Source organism: Acipenser ruthenus, chromosome 2 (genome assembly GCF_902713425.1).
Source record: "Acipenser ruthenus chromosome 2, fAciRut3.2 maternal haplotype, whole genome shotgun sequence".
In the NCBI taxonomy this organism is placed as follows: Eukaryota; Metazoa; Chordata; class Actinopteri; order Acipenseriformes; family Acipenseridae; genus Acipenser; species Acipenser ruthenus.
Genome location: NC_081190.1, coordinates 50792880 through 50804728, shown reverse-complemented (window position 1 = coordinate 50804728; position 11849 = coordinate 50792880). Strand labels below are relative to the sequence as shown.

The 11849-nt window shown below is 39.4% G+C and overlaps 1 long non-coding RNA gene across 1 annotated transcript; it reads left to right on the top strand.

The window, feature by feature from the left end:
• The first annotated feature begins 789 nt into the window (after positions 1-789).
• On the top strand, positions 790-2833 carry LOC131705146 (uncharacterized). The gene is made up of 4 exons (XR_009310209.1): positions 790-982; positions 1416-1576; positions 1969-2168; positions 2711-2833. It is a non-coding gene; the product is annotated as an uncharacterized LOC131705146 (long non-coding RNA).
• The last annotated feature ends 9016 nt before the right edge of the window (positions 2834-11849 follow it).

The window sequence follows — 11849 nt, the reverse complement described above, 5'->3', positions numbered from 1 at the left end:
TTGCTTCTATATAGATCCAGTGTTAACGTGTTCAGATGTCTTCAATAAAATTGTTTAATGTTTAATTTATTTTTTCTTATTACCTGCTCACAACTACTTTTTCTTATTACCTACTTAACAACGTGAATTCCATAAAAAAATGTTACAAAATTATTTCTAAGATAATCAATAAGACCCTTCTTATTCATTTGTCATTTTCATCCCTACAGATAACCTAAGATGCATTAAAAAAAAGAAAAGGAGTGGTTAGATGCACAAATAGATGACATTGAAGATGACAGTCTGAGTGGCAAGGGGCAGAGAGCCCTAAAGCAGCCAGTAAGGTATTCACCTGAGCAGACTTCTGAAGAATCTTGCTCCGATGAGGAGATAGTGGCACAAAAAAGACCCAGGATCTGCAGTGTTCCTAAACCTAATAAGGTAGTGTTCTGGCTGTCATTCCGCCTCAACCATTAATAATAAATTATTGGATTGTAACTGGTCATACTGCCCTTAGGTTTTAAACAGACACCGTGTTAAAGAAGTATAGAAAACCTACTCGATTGTAGTCCTCAAGGACTGGATTTAAGGAACACCTGACTATTGCATATAGGCTGACGTCTATTACATGAAAGGTTAAGTGTAAACATTTTTTTTTTTTTTGCTATGTTAATATAACTTTTCGGTCCTAAATAATAAAGCAGATTAAATTAATCTGTAGAACTTTATAAAAACAATAAATTATTGCTTTTTCCCCCACTTGTGATTAATAATATATATGTTGTTTGTTATTTTATTTTTCAGAACAAAGTTGCTGCTGTACAAAAAGCTAATTCTGAATTGCTTGAGAAATACAGAACAGCTAGCAATACTAATGATGGATATCCTGGTCAGATTAGCAGAGATAGACTCCTTAAAAAAATTGAAACTCTGGAGGATGAGCTACAAAGAAAAAGTATTAAAATAAAACAACTCACTAAACTGAACATGCAACTCCAAGAAGGTATGCAACTAAAATAAATCAATAACTTTTTTGTTACCTTACTGCCTATATATTGACTCCACTGCACTTGGAATTGATATGTAACCCCAATGTAACTATCACCATATCTACTACTTGCACTGTCCCTTGATTGCACCATGTACTACATTATGTAATTATTTTAGTTAAGCTTGCTCTTATTAGGACTGATGTTACTATATATTGTATTTTCTCTTATTAGGACTTAAGTTATTGTATATTGTTCTTAGTTAAACTTGATCCTTTTAGGACTGAAGCTAATGTGTATTGGACTGTAGTTATTGTGAAGCATTATGACTCCTGTAATATGTATATTTTGTGAAAGTTGTAAATCGCCCTGGGTAAGGACATCTGCTAAATAAACAATAATAAAATTATATAATAAACAGCAAGGTTAATGCTCTTGTATTTGTAGGCATACCTGCACTGATAGATGCTTCAGTAAAGAAGTATGTTCAGAAACATCTACCAAGTAAAGTCAGGCTTACAGAAACTTCACCAGAACAAGCAGCAAATCAGTTGCATCCAGTTGCCAAGTCTGCAACACATGCAGAGATTTCATGCAACAGGGATAGTGTAAGTAATCTAAGAATGACATCCTACAATAAATGTTTGAGATGAGTGATGTACTCATAAGTTTAGCACACCACCACCTGGTTTTAATTTTGCATATTATTGAAAAGCTTTGTGTAACTCTAATGAATACAATACAAAAAATATTTAACCACTATATAGAAGACTACACATGATATAACTTCAAATATGTCACACAGTATGGTAGGAAATATCATGCATTGTTTCAAATTCGTTTTTTTGTTGTTACAAAGATAATTTCAGTTTGACTACTATATACTATTATTAGATTAGTGTTTGTTAATATTTTGTATTGCATGGTCAGGTTTTTGTTTTGCATGTTGTATCTCTAGTTTCTTATTGTTCTGTTTTTATTATTTATGACTGCTTTTCAGAAGAAAGATGGCTTATTGAATCCAATAGCCCAGCAAGAGGCAAGACAGGCCAGTGACTATAAAAAAAATGACAAGAAATCTGATGGGGGCAATGTTCTCAAAAGAACAATTAACAGAGTCCTCAGTCACTGGCAAAAAAGGCATCCAATGCAATGACGTCAGGCAGGCACTGGATTCTTTGAAAGTTAGGCTGATAATAGGTAATGTATATTTCAGGCACAATTTGTCCATGAAACATTTTATCTACCACACTTGATTAGTTTACATTGTGCCATCCACCACATAGGTATATTGTGTTTTCACAAAAAAGGATATATTTTTTTCTATACTTTCAAATATAAAATGTTTTATTTAAAAATTAAATGGATAAAATAAACTATACAATGCAACTTACATATTACCTTTGTGCTATAGTAATATTATTTATTATGTAAGAAAAAGTAAAAGTATTTAATGTTATTTATTACTTTTGTTATTTGATTTATTATGTTTTTTTTTTTAATTATTATTATTTATATGACCCTGTGATGTTGACATACAACTATTGTATTGAGCTTGGGATTACACCCTACACAGGACTCCATGGAGGGCAACACACACACACACACCGTACACTCCAAACACACAGGGTGGTTCAGACTCAGAGGACAATTTAGAGAGACCAATCAACCCAACCAGCATGTCGTTGGATGGAAACCCCCTGTTGACATACAGTACTATTAAATCTATTGTTGTTTTGCAGATCATGTGAAAACCAGGTTCCCTCATACTGATGATACAACCATCAAAGCCTGCATGGCTCAAAAGTTGAGGGATGAAAGGACATTAAAAAAAAAGCTGCAAGATAAAATGGAATCTTGTAAGAATGGACATCAAAATTACTTTTTTTTCCTAATTACGTATTTTTGTTTATATTTAAAATGTATTGATATATGTGTTCCTGTAATTTTGCAACAGTATTAAATTATTAATTTCACATTGTCTGGTCTATGTTACTCATATATGGGAATACATTTAATTTAAATTTACAAAAAGCACTTTATCTGGTGGCAATGTGCGTCTGTGTAATGTCAATTTGTGTGCATGTATATCTGGTACAATAGGAGGAAAAAATATTCACCTTGATTTGTGGAGAATAATTGTATACAAATATTAAATAATCTTACAAAACATTTCACATATGCATGTGAAAATTCAGGTGGAACATGTGAAAATAAACATGTGAATGACCACATGTGAAAATAAACATGTGAATTACCACATGTGAAAAGTCACACAAGAAAGTCCGAAAACCTTGTGTGAAAACTCACATGTGAACACATGTGAGTTTTCACATGTGAATCACATGTGTTTTTTCCATAAGGGACACGTTGGTGTTGTTGATATTATAAACGCGTATATCTGCTTCAGATACTGTATTGAATTTTTTTCAAGGTTAAACGATGGCCTGTGTTACACAGAATACTAAAATTAAAATGTCAAATATACAATATGTATTTTGTTGGTTTTGTCGATTTGCTATATTGTAATACTGCACATAATGATATGGTTTTGAAAATGCTACTTACCAAAACCGTGACTGCACGTGAACTGTATTACATAATAATTTCCTTTATTCCGATTCCAGTGGTGTTATATCAATGCAAGATGTATTATATACAGTGCTGTATAAAATCTCATACACTGATATTATTATTATTATTATTTTATCATGCCGTTATAGGCCTACTGGCGAAATGGCCAAGAGACAGTTGGTGCTTAACACATACTGAATTGTTTAATCATTTTTTGTCATAGAAAAGACACATTTCACATATTTTATAACGTTACCGTAGTCTACTTTTTTTTTTTTTTAATCGATGCAGTATTCGTTTCACAAATCTACTGCACTTCGTCTATAAACTTCTCCCATTCACTTGCAAATAGATAAGTTAACAGCGGATGAATTTCACAGTATTTTTAAGCACAAATATAATAGCCTACATTTCAACAGTCACTGTCGAAGCTGATTACTTATTCTTCTAATAGTAATGGCCGGGTGTAACAGGGATACAAGGTTATATTTGCGCCGGGCCATGTTGTTGACAAGCCTGATAACGTTGTCGTCCAGGCTTTACTGTGAAACTGACTGTAACCAGGGCGGGTGCGAGCGCATTTTATTGGACTGAGGAGTTTAATTATGAAAACGCAAGAGTAAACAAACAAGTAAAAAAGATTAGCCTGTCGTCAGACATGTCATGTTAATACAAAATGCATTAATTTAGTACGTATTGCCGGTATTGCGTCTCGTCTGGGAAGGGGGACATACGGGCGCGTTAAGAGAAATTCAGCGGGACATTTTTTATTTCAGGGGGGATTCAGTACAATTTAATTATACATTTATTATTAAGCACAGACATTTTTGTCCTAGAAAATGTAAGTCTTGCAGGCTGTCAGCATTGTAAATATGCTAGACTTTACATTAATATATATATATATATATATATATATATATATATATATATATATATATATATTTTTTTTAAAGTAAAACAAAAACAATAAAAAAACTTAAGTGTAACAGTTAGACAGTACCATGAATTTTCACTTTGTCACACCTTTATCTGCAGCTTTTATTACACCTAATTTTCAACGCAAACAGTTACTGGTACCTGAGCTGTAAACCAAGATGAGGACAGAGACAGAAAATGAGTCTCCAGTGAGACAGACTAATAAAACCTGAAGAGAGGATCCACCAATGAGTGTTTTCAGGCATTAAATATTCATTCTACAAACAATGGGGAGAAGAAAAAGCAGCCAAAATCGGCACAGCAGTGGATTAGGTTATTGGAGAACGTGGAATATTAAAAAGGTCTTATGTTTAGTGAAAGAAGCTTAGTTAAATAAATAAAAAAAATAAAAAAATATTTTCTAGTTTCATTAAGTTAATTGCTCATATATGCAATGAAAGGCTTTTATCTGAACCCTAACTTTTCTCCATCACTCATCCTATCCTTTTAGCCTTTTAGTGAACTTTCTTTTATGAAGAAAATACTTCTTAAAACATAAAGTGCTTGACTCAGAAACCCAACATTGTATCTCCTAGTAAAATATTGCTTTGAAAACCTCAACATTAGCAGCTGGGGCATATGGATTCTCTATATGGATTTAATATTTGCTAAATATGTCATTAGTATGTTGTGAAATCAAGTATTAACCCTTTAAAGTACATTTTACAGTGCTGATGGCTAATTAAATATAAACATACCATAAATAAATACAGAACATGTTTTGTATTTATACATTACTTGTTTGCATTGTCCATCAACAGGACACTGCTCATTTTTTATGTTCTTCTCTTGTCTGTTCCCCGATGCCATCACAATTTAAAAACCCAGTTAATGGTGACAAGATTGATGACATTCTACCGTTTTTTGCATGTCCAGAATAGCCATCACTGAAGTAATGAAGTATTTGAGGCAGATTTTCCTTCTGTGAGGGAAGAGTGTGGATTGGAAGGAGTGCACAACCAATGTTAAAACATAGATCAATGTCAATGTTGAAAGTTAGGATTTTAGGATTGACAATTAAAGTGATTGTAGATTACAATATAAATGTTAACTTTAGTGCAGTTTGGGGGGCGTGAGCCAGGGCTTCGCCCCTTCCTAATTTCACCTGCCTATCATTATTGACTAATTTCACCTGTCTATCATCATTAACTCCCTATTTAAACGCAGTCACTGCTCAGCTCTTTCTCTTGCGTATTGCTATTTTGCATAAGCTGCGACCCGTTCTCCCTCCCTGCCGGATCTCAAAATATCGCATTCATTTCTCTATCTCATCATTTCTCCAATGGAAGCTCAGTACCGTCTACTTCTAATGCAGACTTCTACCCAGCAACCACACCTGCTGCCCTGGCACTATGGAGATGAAAACGCCCTGCCAGCAGGCTCAACCTCTGTAGCAGCTATTTTATAAGGATTGGCCACTCGCCAAACTCTTAACCACTTCAACACCAAGACGTACGCAGTTACGTCAAATGAAAACCTACTTACAGCACCATTCCGTATGTGCGTACGTCAAGTTTCCGATTCTATTCAATGATCGGTTTCTCAGTCTAACGTTTCAGGTTTCATTCTCTAAGGCAGTGCTAGTACTGTGGAGTGAAAGTCAGGGGAGGGTCAGGTGACATTTGTATCAAATTGCATGTCATGTAGCGATTCCAATCTACCTGTGGGCGTTTAGAAGTCTGAGATATATTGTGGGAAGCCGTTCAACTTTTACAAGTATATATATATATAGTGTTTTAATTTTTTTTTTTTTGTTTTATTATTAGTTTTACTTGTTTAGGTGTAGTTTATATAGTTTTTAGCGAAAGCTAAACATGACGGAGTATGTGGAGAGTGACAACAGGAGTGAAGTTGGTTCAGTGGATTTCAATACCAGCGACAGTGATGCTGACTTATCACTCAGCGATGATGATGAAGAGGATGTGGAGCCAAGAACAGTACAAACTGTACAAACAAAAGAGCATGCAGTTACTTTACAGGTAAGCCAGCTGCAAACTGGAAGCTGTCTGGTTTGAAATGGCAGTGCTGTGATGAAATACTATCAAAACACAGCACTGGGTACAAGGCAATAAAGCAGGCGTCTGCGGCAGCCAGACCCATCACAATGCCTGCGCAAAGTAGCTGTGTACATGCATTTGTGACTATCCCTCCAACACAAGGGAAGCAGAGACCGCAAAAAAGGTGCAGGGTCTGCTACGAAAATGAAAACAAAAGAAAGGACACAAGAAAAATGTGCAGTGGTTGCAAAGGCAACCCTGGGTTCTGTTATATTGAACATTTCAATAAATGGCACCGAGCAAGTCGATAATGGCACACGTTTTGATGTTGTTTGATTTTTATTTGATAATTACTGTTTACTGATTAGGAGCATAAATGCTTAATGAAAAACACAGTTTAGGTCATTTATTTGTGTTTTATTCATCATATGTTGACATAGAAATTACATGTTTGAAAACATTATTATTATTATTATTTTCAAAATCTGGTACCTGGGAAAGGGTTTCATTTTTATATCTGGAGTTGAAATGGTTAAAAACCCTGCACGACAACAATATCAACATCCTGGCTAGAAGCAAGCGTATGGCGTTGTTCAATAATAATTGTACCTTTATATCTGCTACACCCACGTTGCTTCTGCAAACTAGCTCGCCAGACTCCTTCCTCTCCAGCGCAGCACAGCCGAACAGATCCTATCCTTTAGCTTCATAACAACTTTTTCGAGGACATGAAGTGAAGTACCTCATTCACCCCATCACCGTCTCAATTGCTTCAATTAATACATGGATCAACGATATGGACAAACGGGATGCTTCCAGCACTGCAGCAATCTCCATTACTTCAAGCCAGTATTCACCACTTCAATCATGGCCACTGTCTTCGGATTCAGCACTTCCGGTCCCCACAGCTGACGTTCCCACAGCAAAGGCCAGTGACCAAGTTGTTGTCCCTTCACCTTTAGAGACAGCTCCACTCATGGAGCAGTTGAAGATGACCTCAGAAGCACCATCTTCCACAGAACGAGGGATGATGACAAGCCAGCTCCCTCAATTGAGGACCAAGTCTTTTTAAAAACTATGGACAAAGAGTTTTTCAAGGATGATGCCAACAGCTGGGTTGCACCACTCCCATTCAGAACACCCAGATGTCATCTTCCTAATAACAAAGAACAAACACTCAGTCGTCTCATGTCTCTGTGCTGCACTCTGGAGAAGAAACCTGAGATGAAAAATCATTTTGTGACCTTTATGCAGAAGATTTTTGAAAATGACCAAGCAGAGTTGGAGAAGAATGCTGGTACTTACCAACCTTTGGTGTGTATCATCCTCGGAAGCCAGATCAAATCCGAGTGGTGTTCGACTCTAGCGCACAGTACAATGGCATCTCTCTGAATGATGTTCTCCTCACAGGACCAGACCTGAACAATAGTCTCCTTGGAGTTCTCATTAGTTTCAGAAAATAACCTGTTGCAATTACGGCTGACATTCAACAGATGTTCCATTGTTTCATTGTCAAAGAAGACAACAGAAACTTTCTGAGATTTCTGTGGTACCGTGACAACGACCTCAACAAGGACATTGTTGAATACAGGATGAAGGTGCATGTCTTTGGTAACAGCCTGTCTCCAGCGGTGGCTACCTACAGACTTAGACGGGCAGTAGAAGATGGTGAAAGAGACCACAGCACTGATGCCAAGCATTTCGTAGAGACATTTCTATGTGGACAACGGACTGAAGTCACTGCCCACAGATGCGGAAGCCACTGATCTGCTCAGAAGGACCCAAGACATGTTGGCTAGCTCCAACCTGAGACTGCAAGATAGCTTCTAATAGCAAAAAGGTAATGAAGGCATTTTCCCCAGAAGATCTCGCTAAGGATCTAAAAGACGTGAACCTTAGTGGCGACATGCTTCCCATACAGCACAGTCTCGGATTGAGCTGGGACCTCAAAACAGACACCTTCAGGTTCCAGACGTCAATCAGTAACAAGCCTTTCACTCGTCGAGGTGTCCTGTCTACGGTAAATAGCCTGTTTGATCCTCTTGGGTTCGTTGCTCCAGTTACCATCCAAGGGAAGGCCTTACTCAGAGAACTCACCGCTGGGATGAGTAATTGGGACTTACCATTCCCTCGAGAAAAGGAAAAAGAGTGGGAAACATGGAAAAATTCCCTTTAGGATCTCTGTCAGCTCCAGATTTCACGGCCATACATTCCCAAGTCTATTTCAAGAGCTCAGCGCAGAGTGATCTACATCTTCTCAGATGCTTCAGTTAAAGCCATAGCTGCAGTAGCCTACCTCAAAGTCATTGATGCTGAGGGAGTGTGTCTCGTTGGTTTCATCTTAGGTAAAGTGAAGCTAGCGCCACAGCCTGAACACACCATTCCTAGATTGGAACTCTGTGCTGCTGTGCTGGCAGTAGAGATTAAATTTGAATGTAAAGTTCAAAAGTCAAATGTTTGTTGTCTCCATTGAATGAATTTGAAATCTGAATCAACGTTAGGTTATTATCATAATCCTGTGTGATGGCTTGTGGTGATGTCAGACCCGGAAGAGACAGGACACAGTTTGGTGAGTGAATGCGCTATTGTGCCGTTTAATAATAAATAAAGAAAACAAAAGGTTTGAACAAAACACACAAACACTGGTACAAAACAAAAGGCACAGTGGCCAAAACAAACAGACTAACAAACAGACACAGAACAAAACAAGTATTGTGCTGGTGTAGACCCTGCATGCGTATCAACTGTTATTATGATTTTAGTTTCACATTCTTTACCTCCCGACTCTCGTTCCGCCTCTGAACACACAAAACCTGTATCACCCGTGATCACCCTATTTATGCACCTGTGGCTGGAGCCTTAATTAATCATTTAATCACTTATTCAATAAACAGCTCCAACAAAATGCCTATGTGTTTTTGCAGGGAGGACTTTAACTTCCTCCCTGTCACCCATTATTTTACACACACACAACTCAGTGCTCACATACCAACATACCTTTTTAATCTGCACGTGAAGTGATTGTGCAAATCCCATGCCTAAATACAAATACACATTTTAAATCACCTGTGCTACATAACCTGCACTCTACATACATAAATATAACACACATACATAAAACACAAAATACGCACGCCGCCACACCCTGGTTCCCTGACATAGAAATATAACCATAACCGTATGGGTATTTACCACCTAAAGACCCTGTGTGACGCAGCCATGGCCCATCCCCAAGGGCATAAAAGTACTGTGCTGCGTCATTTTTCCTTCAAGCCTGCTGCAATCATGTACGCAGCAACCTTGAAGGCTAATGGTTACATTTCTATTTCAAGGAACCAGGGTTATGATAATAACCTAACGTTCCCTTTCAAGTACGAAATGAAAACATTACCATATGGGCGAGTGTACCAAAGCCATCGCAAGTGGAAGATTGCAGAATGACTGGAATGCTACAAGGCTGCCTTGTGTGTTATCATACTGAACCCCAGTAACAAGTAGCTAGGGCTAAAAAACGTAGGGAAAAACTCACCTCTATGCTTGCGTTGTAAGGGTCGACTGGGAAGCCGCCCTTAACACTCAAGTTTCAAAGTCAATCTGTAGAACCTAGTAAAGGTATAGGGAGTAGCCCACACAGCTGCATTGCATATGCCCTTGACAGATGCACCCTGGAATAAAGCCTATGAAGTTGCCATGCCCCTGGTGGAATTGGCAGTGAGCTTTTCTGGAGGGGGTAAGTTGGCCAGCTCATAGGCAGTCCTGACTGTGTCTGCTATCCATTTGGACAACCTCTGCTTAGACAGGACTGCCTCCAACTTTTCGTCCTGTCAACATAGTACGCCAAGGCCCGCATTGGGCAGTGCATGGAGCTGTTGTGCCCTGTCAGACTGAAAAGGGGTGGATGGAAAGCCTACAATTCCACCGACTGGTTGACATGAAATGCCGAGATCATCTTCAGCAAAAAGACAGGATTGGTACGGAGCATAACCTTTGTCCTGGCCTCTGTACAAATTAAGCAAGCTTTTGCATGGAGAATACCTGCATCACACTCACCCGCTTTGTGGAGGTGATAGGAAGCAAGCAAGCCGGTTTGAGCGATAAATATTTCAGTTCCGCTGAATGCATGGGCTCAGATGGAGGCTTCATGAGTGCATTAAGCACTATGTTTAACCTCCAGCGAGGAACAATGTCCTTCATAGGCAGGCGAGTCAATTTTGACATGGCAAGCCGAAATGGCTGCCAGATAAACCTTTAACATGGAGGGGGATTTCCCCTCGTCCTAAAGATGCTCACCACCTCGGGGGGGAAGCCTCCACTCTGAGGGGCTGGGAACTCTCCTTGTGAGGAGGTCTGCCGCTCAGTTTGTCACCTCGGGCAGATATACTGCCCGCAGTGACAGGAGGTTCTTGTGTGCCCAGAGCAAAAGCTTGCGGGCCACACGATGGAGACTGGGTGACCTGAGGCCGTCCTGGTGGTTGATGTAAGCCACCATTGTTGTGTTGTCTGTACGAACAAGCATATGTCTCCCTCGAACCTCCTGCAAAAAACTTCTGCAAGGCTAGGTAAACTGCCTGTAGCTCCAAAACATTGATGTGGAGACCCTGTCAAGGGGGGTTCCACATTTGGAACCTCCTTTGGCTCAGATACAGGTTGGCCTGTCTGAGGTCAAGGATCAGTCTGAGGCCACCATCATGCTTGGGAAATAGGAAGTACCTGGAGTAGAACCTTTCCTCCAACTGGAGGGGGTCTATCATGCGAATAGATTGTTTTTTCAGCAGAGCTGCTACCTCCTGAGACACCACCGCCGCATTCTGTGGGTCTGTGACTGATGTTGCATTCAAGCCCCGAAAGGGAGGGGGGGTCGTGCTTGACTGCAGCGAGTAGCCGGTCTTTGAGGCTGCTGGGGCCTAGGGTGCCAGTTTGCCACTGGCTTGCACACTAGGGGTGGTCGCTTGGGAAGCAAAAGAGCCTGCTCCTTAGTGAATTCCCATACGCGGTGAGAGCACTGCACCATCTCATCCACCGCGGGACCAAACGTATTCCCTGGTGTAGGGGCATCCTACAGCGGTGCTTTGTCTCTGTCAGGCACACGTGCCTTGGAAAGCCAGAGCTGCCTACATGCAGCTATCAGCACAGCCAGGTTCCTGCCTACAGCCTGCTTTGACACACAGAGCAGGTTCTTATTAACCAGGAGCAGCTTCTCCAGCTGTTGTGGTGAGGGCCTGTGACTGTCAGAAAGGGATCTAAGCAAATAGGACTGGTAGGCTACCAGAATTCTATTATAATTGTATTGTAAATGCACTGGTTGAATAGGCACACTTGAGGATCACCTCTGAGA